Here is an 11,495-nt window from a genome sequence, read left to right as displayed (position 1 = left end):
AAGAACTCAGGGCTCAGGTCTCCGACCCTTCAAGTAGAAGATAATGGAGGCTCGGTCAGCAAAGGGGTCAGAGGAGCAAGCTGTCCCCTTCTCTGTCTCTCTTTTCATCACCCTGTCTTTCTCTGTTGCCACCTCAGCCTCTGATCCTGCGTGTATGTGCCATTGTTTCTCTCTGTTTTTCTGTCTCAGTCATCTGGGTATCGGTCATCAATCCCTGTGTGTCCTGGCTGTCTCTGGCTCTCATTTTTGTCCCAATCTCCTAGATGCTTAGGTCCTCTCTACTCAAAGTGTGGCCTCAGATCAGCAACCTTGGTCTCATCCCAGACAGAACTTGTTAAAAATGCAGAATCACAGGCCCCTCCCAGACTGAAAGAATCTGCATCTGCCTGGTAACAGATGATCCTCCAGGTAATTCATCTGCCTGTTAAACGTTTGAGAAGCATCACCTTAAGCTCTCCTCTAAGACAACATCAAGACAAAAGTCCAGAATCTTAGCAACAGGAGATGATCTGGATCCTCCTGTATCTCCTGCATCACCTTGGGGGGTGCTCTGAGGCATTCAGCTTCTCTGCATTGCCTCCTTGAGCCTCCTGAAGCTGCTCCTGAAGCTCTGTGCAGCTAAGGGAGGGAACATCATGAGCTTCCACATCTGCAGTGCTGGTGGGAGGAATTCTCCTGATACTGATATGCTGGGGCTCCCAGGTGTGGTCCCCACGCATCTCTGCAAACAGCCCCACCTGGACCTGCTCCTGTCTGTCTCAGTCTGCTCTTTCAAGAGTAAGCATTTTTTTGGTTTTTGAGCAGGAGTTGGAGTGTGGGTTTCAAGATGGGGAGCAGTTACCTGCTCACAGCCCTAGAAGCAGCTCCTCCCCCCCCCGCCCAGAGGCCAGAGACCATAAGGATTGATCAGAAGTCATGCGTGATTTTCAGAGTGAGCGGCATGTTGGAGAGAGGGAGTCATGTCAAGGTTTCTAACCCTGCTCCCAAGGTTTAGGAAACAACAGCACATGATTTGTTTGCGACTTATCTGCCCACACGTTCATTTGGAAAATGTTAGCTTTTTCCTCTGCAGGGTCCCAGACTTGCTCAGACTAACACATTTCTGGCCACCTTGCCCAGTGCCAGCCTGGTATGTTCCAGACCAAGTCTCCAGAGAAAGGGTTTGTTTTCCATTTCAATATTTTGGGTGATGGGGTTGTGTTTTCTGGGTTGGTTTTCTTAAGTATTTCCCCCCCTCTGGTTTGTTTGGATTGGTTTGGTTTAGAAGGACTAAGAGGGAATTTAGGAAAAGGGTCAGCTTCTTGGGTCCTGAGTCAGGTCCCTGACACAGAGCCAGACATCTAGGTGCTGGCTTTTTTGCCCCTGACACTTCCAGCTGTGGTCCAGACCCGACTGAAACAGACCACAGGTGGAAACCTTGCTGAAAGGTGGTAAAGAAGGAAAAGACCCCAGAGAGGACAGGCCCCGCTTTGAAGGATTAAGTGGCTGCATCGCGAAGGGCCTAGAGGACTGTCCGGCCTATAAAAAAGAACAAAAGCCTCGTTGTAGGGACATGGAGAAGATCTGATGATCAGATGCCTCGGGGGTTGCTGAGGCCCAGCAGCCAGAGTGGGGTGAACCTGTTTGGTGTGGTCAACCTGGCTCTCCCGAGAGAAACAACCGACACAGGGTAAAGAATCAACAGGTTTTGGCTGGAAGCTTCGTTGAGGCTCCTTCAGCATCATGTAGACCCTGGATGAGCAGCCAGTGATGGGGGCGGTGGGACAGCCACTAACGTGGGGCCCCTTCTGCCTGGCACCACTAGCCTACCAGGTTAGCCGTGAGGGGGAGAAGAGACCCCGGCCAGTGGCTGGAGAAGGCAGCTTGGGTCCTACCCTAGAGCCTTCCAGAACTTAAGTAGGAAATTGCGAAACAGGGCTACATTTTGAAAGAGAAAGTATGTGAAATATGGTTCCTCCCTCGCCTGTCCGCTCCCCCGGAGCTTGCTGCGGGTGGGTGAGATGGGTTCCTGGCTGGGCTCAGTCTGGTGTGAGACGAAGGGCAGAGCCAAGCCCCCAAAGGTCCCTCAGGCCATGCCGCAGCAGCTGCCAGCCTTTGGTTATTGATTATTGTTATTGGGATGCACTTTTTCCATCTGTTGAGGATCAGCCTAGCCCATGGAGAAGGCCAGCTCCTTCCTCTGGCTGAGTTTCGTCTCCTGGAAGGGCTGGCTTCTGAGGGCTCCCTCTGCAACCCAATATGTACCATGGGCTGCTGATTAAATACTTGGAATGTCTTCAGGTCGAGCCAGGCCTGTCCATAAAATGGGAGGCATTTTGGCAGTTCCAAGGCCCCTGGCACCCAGTCTTGGCACTGGACCTGCTGTCTTCTTCAAGGAGCTGCGGTGGGCCTCCTGCCAGCATGCTTCCCTGGGAAACATCGAAGTGAGTTAAAGTCAACAATGAGTTCATCTCCAAAAGGAATAAGCCGGCAGCCTTCGGGGCAGAGGAATGGGAGGAGGGGGAATGGGATTCGGGGGCAGTGGAGGGGGTTAAGTGATGCTGGAACAGCCAGACCAGGTCCAAAGCCTGTCAAACAAGCTGGCAGCTCAAGGAACAAAGAAAAGTGCTTTCCCAGGCCAGCCCTGGAGCTCTCACTTGGCAAAATTGGTGACAACGAGGGTGTCACATTCCCAGGGACCATGGGAAGTGTCCTCTCAATTATTGGGAGCTGGAGCAAGACATTGACATGGAGAGAGGCTGGGGCCAGTTGGGTTGGTGGATCCGAGAGCTCTGGCTCTGCTGGCCCCAGGCCTGCCTGGTGGACACGTGAGGGTGGCTATTTGGGCAGTTGAACTTCACTGTCTCATCTTCGATTCAAAGGGGGAGGACTCAGGTGTCAAGGCCAAGTGAAGAGCAGGTTCCTGATTGCAGAACCTAGCATTTTAATGCAAACGTCTCTATCATTAGATTTATCTCAGGGCTTTGAATTTGGGTAATTGTTCCTGATTTGAGCCCGAGTCTCACTTCTGTGCTCTTTACTGCCCGGAGCATAAGGAAACCACATCCTAAAGGGCATCAGCCAGCTCTCAACTCACTTGATCTGCTGCTCTGTGGGACTGAGGAGCCAATGTCTGAGCAAAGCACTCTGGGACCCGCCTGAGCACCGAGTGGAGGGAGGGAAGCAGCGCCTCCCCACTTTGGACAGAAAAGGTTGGTGATGGCCTCACAGCTGCTTGTGCCAGCTGAGATACACACAACCCATCTGGTTCAGACTTTGAATCTGCCCCGGGGGCTGGGAGACTGGCAACGACTGCCTTGAATATATACTTGGCCTTTCTCCCAAGGGCAGGACCATTACCGATAGACTGTGTTTGATTTCTCTCGAGCCCTCGCATTCATTCTCACAAGGTATTTTACTGTACGAGGTATTTGCCTACCATGCATATTTACAATTCTTTTCCCGCCACCAAACCAACAAAATGTCCACAGACATTGCATGTCAATTTCTCACAAACACATTCTCTTCGCATTCCCATGGTTTACCCTTCTCCTGTTTCCCTCTATTTTTTTTTATAAACTTATTTATTTATTTAATCTTCACCCCAGGATATGTTTAGCGAGAGGAAGAGAGAGAGAGAGAGAGAGAGAGAAATTGATGTGAGAGAGAAACAGCGGTCGATTGCCTCCCATGCATGCCCTGACAGGGGACCAGACCCACAACCTAGATATATGCCCTGACAGGGGACCAGACCCGCAGCCTTGTGGCATATGGGACAATGCCCCAACCAACTGAGCCACGGCAGCCAGGGGTTTGTTTGTTTGTTTGTTTGTTTGTTTGTTTTACCTCCTTCATCCTTCTGGTCCTTCTGATTTTTCTCCGTGTCAGCTAACTTTGCCATTTCCACTCAACTCCAGAGAACTTTTAAAGCCCCTCCCACCACCATCCTTTCTCTCCCTTTCCTTCTCATGTGAAGCCACGCGTTCTTATTTCCCCTGTATATTTGACCAGTCACATCTGTCTTTTGTTATTATAGGCCAGATGTTTGTTGAATGAATAAAAAAAGTGAGTGAATGAATGAATGCCAAGGTCCCACTGGAATGGGTTTATGCTCCATACGGTTCCTGGAGATCACAGTTCCTGATAGTGACTATTTCTTTTTCCTTCTGGGAGGAAAAACAAGGCCAGCATCAAAGTTCATCAGGGCACTAGACCAAAAGCAACTTGACTTTGATCTTTTTGTCATCTGGCCACAACGGGTTGTGACAATCCAGCTTTCCAGAATCATCTCTGCCACTCCCATCCTCCCTCCCATCTACACTTCTACTCAGAATTACTCAATGGTGCCCAATAGAAATGAATTTTCAAATTTCAGTGCCTTTGTTCAGGCTGTTTCCTCCCGCTAATACTCATAGTTCATGCCCAGATCAGGTTATTCTGTGAAGGAGCTCCTCTCTCTGTGTTCCTCTGGACTGTCTTTGCACTTTTATCTAAGTCTCTGCCCCCAGCCTAATGTCAGCTCCTGAGAGCAGGGACAGTGGGATTCATTATTGTATTCTCTGTCCCTTCTCATGAAGCTGTGTGTGCAGTTGGAGACATGACTCATAATAACAGTGGCAAACGTTTATGTAGCACTTACACTGTTAAGCCCTTTACTGTCATTGCCTTAGTCAATTCTCAACACGGCCCTGAGAGGTGGATACTGTTCTTATGCCCATTTTACAGAAGAGTTCACTGAGACACAAAAAAGTGAAGGGATGTGACCAAGGGTACACAGCTTCTAAATGGTGGAGCCAGGATTTGAACTTGGCTAGTTTCTCTGCGCTACTGCCTAGTGGTGTGAAAACTCACGTTTTGCATGTCCTTTCCCCACCTGCGTGCATGACACCCAGCCTGTTCAGTTTCACTCGTTTGCTGGGAAGAGGAGGGGGACAGAGGATGGATCACATGTGCTCACATATAATGCCATAGGGTCTTCCCTGGCAGCCACCAGGCCCTGCCTCTCCATTCCAGCCCCTCATCAGCATCCCTCGCTCATGAAGCTGCTTAGGGCCACCCTACCCTGGCGTGGCTGTCAGCATGTGTAGCCAGCGCTGGGCCTTCGGGCCACAGGGACTGCCTCGGGGCCCTCCTGAAGCTGCCCACCCCAGGGTGCAGCCCCTGAAGACTCCAATGCACCAGAACCATGATGGGCAAAGCCAAGAATCTCTCTTCTACCTGTGTCATGCTTTGCCCCAAGGTCATATTTACAAGCCTGTCTCATAAAGACTCTGGACCAAGGAGCTCCTCGGATTTCTGCCTGAATCCCCCTTCTTCTATGGGCTCAGAAAAAAAAAAAAATCCCAGGGCTGGGCTAGGGGACTGACAAACCAGTGCTGCTACTCCCAGACCCCCTTTTCTCCTTACAGGCTCCCTGTCTCCTCCCCATGAAATTGAAAACTCAGCAGAGCGCCCCCTGCCGGTCCACTAAAGCATCAGCTACACTCAAATGTGTGTACTGGACCCATCATTTGAATCTCCAGAGAGGAAAAAATTAAATAAATGTACCTCCACATTGGGACAGGCAACGTTCATTCTCAGAGGACAATGGCAACGAGAGGGTCAGCTGATAGTTACATGCCTATTCAATGTGCAGAACACACACCAGAGCCCTAGGACAGAGCTGTGGGCAAGCTTTTTCTGTAAAGGGCCAGGTAGTAAATATTTCAGGCTTTGCAGGGAAGCTACTCATCTCTGCCACTGTAGTTCAAAAGTAGCCATAGCTCATCTGTAAACAAATGGCATGGCTGTGTTCCAATAAAACTTTATTTATAGACCCAGAAATTTGCATTTCATATCATCTTCACATGTCAAAATATTCTAAAAACATAAAAACCGTTCTAAGCACATGGACCACATAAAAACAGGAGGCTGGTGGAATTTGGAGGGAGAGTGTAGTTTGACTATCCCTGCCCTTGGAGATCAACTACTTGGTTTGTGCCTGGTGTACTGGGGAGGTGGGGGATGGAAGAGCACAGCAAAAACTTGAGTCCCCAGGTGGGTGGAACAGTGGCCAGGCATCCTGGGAATATGCCCAGCTCTGGCTGGAAGCAGAACTGACAACTCTAAAGTGGTTCAAATAGACGTTTAAAGCCCCTAGAAGATTCCTCCAGCCTGGTTACACGGTGAGTTTGAAGGATTGCTTTTTTGAGGTGAGGGTGTCGTAGACTTGTCTTTTTCTAATCAGGCTCTAACGAGGCTCATGAATGTAGGTTCTCACCACTCCTTTCTCTGCTGCTTGAAAAGGTATTCATTCGTTTTTCCTTCCACACCTCAGTCTGAGGCTCTACTTGGGAAGTAAGATTTTGTTCCCAGGCTAGACTAGGCCAGACAAGAGAGCAAGAGGGGTGCAGAAGGCCCAGGAAAACCTTAGTGTCTTGCTGGGCAGAAGCTGCCTCTCAGGCAAGACTGAGCTTCTGACAGACAGAGGTCCCCCTGACACATTGGTTTTGGGAGTTGACTTTTCAGATTCTTTAATGTGACATTTTTCTTCTGGAAACAATCCAAGGGACCTGGTTAACATTTTAGGAAAGTGTTTTCCTAGGGAAAAGGGGGGAGGTAGGCAGGAGATGAGCGGGTAAAGAATTACACAAAGATTTAGTCTAACAGCTTAAAAATCAAAGGATCATTGGACAGATAGGTATCAAGTGTAATAGGAAACACACTGATCCTGGGGAGATGACTTAATATGGGCCCTCCAGCAGCCTTGGAGCTTAAACAATTTTCTACAATTTGGAATTATACTTTAAGTTCCCACATCGGTGTGTGTTCTGGATCCGTTTCTTAGGATGCAGCCAGCAATCTTGAGTTATCGAAACCAGGCTGAAAATTAGAGGCCATTAATAGCATCTCAAAAAAATGGCTTCTCGGATTTTCTTAAGGGGAATATGCTGAGGACCACGGGGATTCAGTGATAGGAAGGAGCAAAATGCTGCTAGTTATTTTTCCAAAGCTTAATCTAGAGATCTTTTTGAAGAGCTCCTTACCCAGCAATGAGATGGATGCCAAGACCAATAAAGACTGTTTTTCCCACTTAGAAGTGGTGACCAGATACATCATCCATGAAGAGTAGTTTCTTGGGGTTCCCAGAGGTAAGTCCCTCAGCCATTTTTCATAGCCATCCAGCCCACCAGCCTGCTGTATCCTTGTGCCAAAACTTCCCAGGCATCCTAGACTGAAAACTGAGAGCCATTTGGCCCACAAAGCACCAATTTAATGCACCTCTTTTCTTTTTTTTTTTTAGATTGATTTTAGAGAGAGAGAAAAGAAGGGGGGAGGGAGAGAGAGAGAAAGAGAGAGATTTGTTGTTCCACTTTTTTATGCATTCATTGGTTGCTTCTTGTATGTGCCCTGACTGGGGACTGAACCTGCAACCTTGGTGTATGGGGCCAATGCTCTAACCAACTGAGCTACCCAGCCAGGGCTACGCACCTTATTTTTCTTACATTCCCTTGTAAACTGTTGAGGTATGATCAAGGACTCTCTTCTTTTGTTTTCTACAAATGAAACACAACAACAAAACCCTGAAAACATATTCCAAGTGGTTTCCTGTCCTTCTAGGGTCCCAAAGACTCTGCTTGGGGGGTAGTAACTGTTTCACACTGAGCAGCAGCCACTCCAGGGGCCCAACTCTTGGCCCCAGCAGGCAGAGGTCAATTCCTCATGGACTTACCGGAGAGACACAGGAGGTTGCATCGAGGAGCCTCTGCTCTCAGTTCAACTGGGAAGGATAAACCAACAAGCTGGCACTAATTAAGAGCTAATGGCCTTACAGTGGAGCATTGCCAGAGGATAACGACCCTCCAGCTGCAGCATAAATATCAAGGCATTTGGGGCAGAGCCAAGACATATATTTTCAGAGTGCATTAGACACTGCTGCAGCCTTCCTCGCCCTGGCTCTGCTGAGAGAAGCGAGAGGATCTAAGAGAGGTGGGAAAGGAGCTGGGTCTTACTAGGGCTGCCTTCTGGGCAGCGGGTCTCAAAGCCTCAAGGTGACTTTTGGGAAAGAATTTGCTTTTCAGATCTTAAGGTTTTGTGTATACGAGAAGCATGTGAGGAGCTCCTTAAAATGTATATTCTCTGGTCCCCACCTTCAGAGGGCCTGAGTTCAGTAGCTCTGGGGTGAAGCCCAGGAGTCTGCGTTTTTAACCAGTCTCCCCAAGTGATTCTGATGCTGGTGATCCTCAGACCACACTTTGAAAAATGCGACTTTCAAAGCTGCCGCTCTTTGCCCATTGATCCTAATGAGAAAGGTTTTACAGGATGATGAAGAAAGGAAGGTCAAGGTTCTCTGCTTCCCGTGGAAACACCAGCCCATTCTTTCCTATCAGGACTTGGCACAAGGCTGTTTCAGAAAAGTGGCATTTCCAGGCAGTCCTTTGGGGTTTTCCCGCTCAGATCAACCTGTGGTTCCTGGGAGCAGGAGTCCAGGGAATGAGGGCTGACCATGGGTCAGGAGGAAAGGAGAGCACAGCCCATCTGTACCATGTCTACAATGCTTTCACATGCTGTAATTCATATGATCACACAGCAATCTTTCAGGGTAGTTAATATGTCTGTTTTAAAGCTAAGCAAGAAGGCCTAAAGGTGTGTCTTGCCTCCTCTGGTTACCACCACGGAATGAAAAATAGTCAGTGTATTTCAACTGTGGTAAGCAGGGCAGGCAAACCAAACCAATAACTTTAGCTTGACCCACCTTCATCAAGCTTATTTTTGGCTAGTAGAACTGAGGTTTGTTGTCAGGATCAGCAAAAACTGTTGTAGAAGGATTGATGGATCAGGTTATGAAAATAGATGAAAAGTTTGTATGATAAATGCAAGCTGAGTATGAGAACAGGAGAGAAACAACCCACCATATCATCTGGGAAAATGAAACTCCTTGGCAAGACTTCACAACAGCTTGATTCAAAATTTCATAATGAAATTATGTCTCTGATCAAAGCCCGAATGAGCTCATGGGCTGATTTTTGCCATTCGTGTTTATTCTGGTTTGAACCAAATTGAGGCATCAGAAACACATTATCCTGGTCTTCTCTCTGGGAGTGGGCTACTGCACCCTTATTTGGGGGATCAAAGGGACCTTGAGAGGCAGAAGAGGACATCTTTGGATTCTCACTGGACAAGAAGTTGTTTCTGATCAGCTCTCAGAGACTCCCTGAGACACCATGTTAGGGTCAGGCCTTTGTAGCAAAATTGTGTTTAATCTCATGATACTTGTCCTGGGGGCAATAAAAGTGAGTCTCGAGGGAGAGAAGGTATTTCCCGCTCTTGTCTAGGACATGGTCTTCTTTTGCTCTAGAAAGAATGTTTTTGGGTTTGTTTGTTTCAAACTCGGAGAAATAAAGACTCAATCATTCCTCCCATAATTAGAGTAACTCACTTTATACTAAGTTGTTTGTTTTCACGGAATGCACTTCATCACACGCTGGAATCCACCTTCCTGCTGCCTAACCACCTCTTCTCTGGCCTATCCTGAAAGCACAGTGATAGGCACTTCCTGGCAATTTGAGGTGCCAAAAAAAAAAGGAATGAGGGATTCTTGGTTGAAACACTGGCATTTATATACTTCATTTTGACTAGCAGAAACAGAGTGTTGGGTCTTACCACCTTCATTCCCCCTCAGGACAAGAGGCATTCCCTTATAATATTAACTAAATGTTTGTGTCCCTTTTAAGTTTGCAAATTGAAGTTCTAATCCCCAGTGTGACATTACTTGGAGGAGGGGCCTGAAGGAGGTAATTAGGGTTAGATGAAGTCATGAGGGTGGAGCCCCCGTGATGGGATTAGTGCCCTTCTAAGAAGAGGAAGAGCCTTCCCTGTCTGGGTAACAAGTGAGGACACTGAGAAGACAGCCAGCCATCTGGAAGCCAGGAAGAGAATTCTCACCAGGAACCCAGCCAGGCTGGCACCCTGATCTTGGGCTCCCCAGACTCCAGAACTGTAAAAATAAATGTCTGTTGTTTAAGCCACCTAGTCTATGATATTTTGTTAAAGCAGGATGAGCTAAGACACCATCAGTATATTCCTTCATTCAGTGAATTGAGTCCTTACTATTTCAAGTGCTGTTCCAAATTTTGGAGATACAGCAGTGAACAAATTTATAAGGTCCCTGCTCTCAAAAGTTTACCTTCTAGCCCTGGCCGGTTTTGCTCAGTGGTTAGAGCATTGGCCCATGGACTGAAGGGTTCTGGGTTCAATTCTGGCATGGGCACATATCTCGGTTGCTGTGAGAGGCAACCGATCCATGTGCCTCTCTCACATGGATGTTCCTCTCTCTCGCTTTCACTCTCTCTCTCCATCTCCCTTCCAGTCTCTCTAAAAAGCAATGGGAAAAAAAATCCTCAGATGAGGATTAAAAATTTTTAAAATAAAAGTTTACATTCTAGTTTGGGGGAAGCAGCAGATAAACTTGTAAAAATACAATTTCAGCTACTAATAAGTGCCATGAGGTAAATAAAACAGAATAATGTAACAAAATAACCGCAGAAGGGTGAGAGATGGCTGGTTTAGACAGATTAGACAGTGCTAAAGAACAAAATTCAATCGAGTCAAATTGAAGATCTAATCGACTTTATTAAGTTATCAATCAGGTAGCATCCCATCTAGCAACTAGAAGGGCACTCCAAGGGTTTATACAAAATGGAAGGTTTTTATAGGTAGAAAGAGTGGGGCTAAGAAATTAAGAGTGCATTATTTCAGGCAGATTACTTCACTGTTGTTGATCAGGAAATTCCAAATTGATTGGTTTAAAATCTCTTTCCTGGGAAAGGCTGAAACTGCAATTAGGTTAGTTATTAAGTTTTGGTTTGGTGACGTAGCTTAGCAAAAGTGACTCCATTTTGGCCTGTTGTTTCCTTTTTTAAAAAACAGGAAAGACTTCTCCCCGTATGAAGAGATTGCCGGATAAAATACAAGATGCCTAGGTAAATTTGAATTTCAGACAATACATTTCTTTTAGTATACATATGTCCAAAATATGCATGGAGCATATTTATACTAAAAATTATTCATTGATTATCTGAAACTCAAATTTAACTGGGCATATTTTTACTTGGTAAATCTTGTGACCCTACCAGTAGGTGACAATTGAGCTGAGAACTGAATGACCAGGAGGAACTAAGCAAAGACTCAGGGAAAGAGTGATTCAGGCAGAGAGCTCATCCAGTGTAAATGTCAGAATAACGAGAGGGAGGAAGGCACAGATGAAGTCAGATAAATAGGCAGGGGCCAGATCATGCAGAATTCTGCAGGGATGACAAGGAGTTTGAATTTCTGTCTCTGTCTCATTCTGAGCCTGGAATTTTAAGGATACGGTGACAAAATCTGATTGATATCTGGCGGCTGTGTGGTCAGTCACTTTTTGAAGGGCTTAAAAGACAAATTCAGATAATTAAACTTAAGCTTGTGCCATTGACCTGGGGCGAGGTTTTTGTGCTTGGGGGTAGACCCAGCTAGGAGCTCTGGGTCTCGGAAGCTAG

The sequence above is a fragment of the Miniopterus schreibersii genome (genome assembly GCF_964146895.1).
Source record: "Miniopterus schreibersii genome assembly, chromosome: 8".
Classification (NCBI taxonomy): domain Eukaryota; kingdom Metazoa; phylum Chordata; class Mammalia; order Chiroptera; family Miniopteridae; genus Miniopterus; species Miniopterus schreibersii.
Note: the sequence above shows the minus strand (reverse complement) of the source record.